Source organism: Humulus lupulus, chromosome 1, assembly GCF_963169125.1.
Source record: "Humulus lupulus chromosome 1, drHumLupu1.1, whole genome shotgun sequence".
NCBI lineage: Eukaryota > Viridiplantae > Streptophyta > Magnoliopsida > Rosales > Cannabaceae > Humulus > Humulus lupulus.
Genome location: NC_084793.1, coordinates 212,659,138 through 212,661,916, shown reverse-complemented (window position 1 = coordinate 212,661,916; position 2,779 = coordinate 212,659,138).

The following is a 2,779-nucleotide window of genomic DNA, read 5'->3' as shown; positions in this document are numbered from 1 at the left end:
TTACTTCGGGATATCTGAGAGATTCACGTGGTAGTTACGGGGAATTCTGGTTGAAGTTGTTACTGAGATTCGTAAAAAAGTCTTTGGGCAACTAACTCAACATACCTGGTCGGCTAAACTTCCATTATGATATTGCTAGTTGGGTAAGACTCCCTTCTAATGTTGCTAGTCGGGTGAATCACTCCCCGCCCAGGTAAATTCTTACCTTGTCGGGTAAATCACCTCCTAACCAGATAAAACCATCTTTTTGGCCAACGTTCTTCTGACAAGTGAAATGACGACTCTGCAGGCCATCTTATAACCCTTACACTTCCCCTAGCCAATACGCTCGTTGACCATTATTATACCACTTGATGACCATGCATTGCTACATGTCACTTCTGATTGCCACGTCATTGAACTGAAATTTTGGGGATAACAACTAACAATAATATATATTCATAATATTTGATAATGTATATTCATAAAATTTATTAATTTATTCCTAATATTTCATAATTTACTTATAAAAATTAATGCTTTGGTGATAAAAAAAATTATTAGCAAATAAAGGTAGTTTTTTATGATTATCGCATTGCTATAATTTATTTTCAACTTGAATCAGTTATGTTGATTGCCAAGAGTTGGATAGCTAATAGATGACATAACTCTGATGAATTTGGAATATTCTTCAAGCATATATACAAATGGCCAAGAATCATGTGAATAATTCGAGAGAAGTCAGGTGCCCATGCATTAAGTGTGTCAATATGTTGAGTTTGAAACTTGATGTGGTTGAGGCTCACATACACAGATATGGGTTTCTGTAGCGATATGTGAAGTGGACCTACCACGGTCAAGTTGATATGTGTAACGCCCCAGAATCCCTAATATGGCTTAGTGTCTGGATTAGGGGCGGGAGGCAATAATTGAATTAATTGAGTGCTTATATGTTATGAGCATGTTATTATGTGAATTTTGTGAATCATATTATGATATGATTATGCTTGCTTGTTTAGGTGTATTAAATATACATGTGGGCCTATTTCTTATTAGAAGGGCATTTTTTGTAATTTTGAATTGTTGAAGGTATAATTGTGAATATGTGTGTTTTATGATTGAGACCACATTATTATGTGGATATATTTTGGTTATTCAGCACAAGGCGATCCTAGGGAGCTAGTTAGCGGAAAAGTCACAACGGAGTAAAATACCTGGCTCGGGGCGAGCCTAGGGGTATTTGGTAATATAGCACATTAGTGGGATTTATCGGGCAATGGGAGATTAAATGGTTATTACTAGGAGATAGTTCGAATTTAATTGGATATGTGGAGTTTAGTAGAAATTAGAGGGAATGGTGGTAAATGAGCAAAGTACCATTGTGGGCATTGGAGAGGAAAATTAAAGTTTAAGAGCATTTGGGTCTTTGGTAGGCTTTGACTTGGTTTAGCCAACTTAGAAAGTTTGGAAAATAAGGGAAACACTCAGAAAAAAATAACAAAAGGAAAAGCTCTCACTCTTTCCTCCGTAGCTCTCTCTCTCCCTCCTTGGTGACTTGAGAATTTTGAAGATTTTGAGGAAACAAAGCTTGGGAATTGAAGGTTTGGTTTCTAGGATCAAGCTAGGAGAAACTTGGGGCTGTAATTCAACTATTGGAGGTAAGGATTCGTTCTGTTTTTTAGTTTGATTTCTGGTGGTTGAAGTTTTGTTAGAATTTTAAACTTTGATGGGTTTTGAGTTTGGGTTTTGATTTGAGTTGTTTATTGGGTTGTTTGGGATGCATGTGTTGTGTAATAATGCTTTTGGAACTCAGTTGGGACTTTGGGGAAACTTTTGGCTATTTTGGAAGGTTTGGATTTTGAGAAAATGCAGGAAAATCGCAGTTTTTCTGGGTTCACGAAGGAGAGCCGCAGCGCTGTTCTTTTGAGCCGCGATGCAGGGGTGTTCTAGGGCTGGAAGCCCTGCATGTGTGTCAAAGTGCTTGAGGGGCTACACTGTAGCGCAAAGCCAAATTTTAGGATCCCTAAAATTCAATTTTTAGGATTTTTACCCAGGGGCTCAGGGGACAATTCCACCACCCCATTTGGTGGAATTGGAGGGCCCGAGAGCACAAGATGTGTCCCTGAGTTTGTTTATGGAATTGAATGTTGATAAGATATTATCTATGGGTTATGACTAGGTTATCGCTAAGGCTCACGACAGGATCATACTCGGGGTTGCTTATATCTAGTGCTTGGACCAAAGATAAGAAAACTGTACCTGATACGTGAAATGTATGATAGGGGCTTGGCCCAGCTATTAATGTAATATGATTGGGGCTTCGCCCATTTGTTAAATGTAAATGTGATTAGGGCTCGGACCCAACTAATGAGCATGATTATGATTATGCTTGTGTATATCTATTTTAGTATACTATAATGCATGGTAACTGTGTGTATGATGAATGTATTATGTGAATGTTCAGTATGACCAAGAAGCTCAGTTTATAAGCCGAGAATCTGTCGATTGCATCTGGTTAAAGATCGACCTGCTTGTCGAGGGTATGCTTAGTTAAAGGGGCTCGACTTATAAGTGGAGGGTCTCCAAGGCTCGACTTATAAGTGGAGGATCTGCAAGGCTCGGCTTATGAGCCATGATCGGCATTGCGCAGGCCTTCATGGCTAGGCCACCCTGGGAGTGCACTATGCACTTTACTGGCTCAGATGCTATACGAATAAACGGGGGTGCGACATGCACTTGTGTGACTCTATGGTCACTTTTCTTTAGAGTGGGTATGCTTGGTGCCAGTTATAACTGTTAG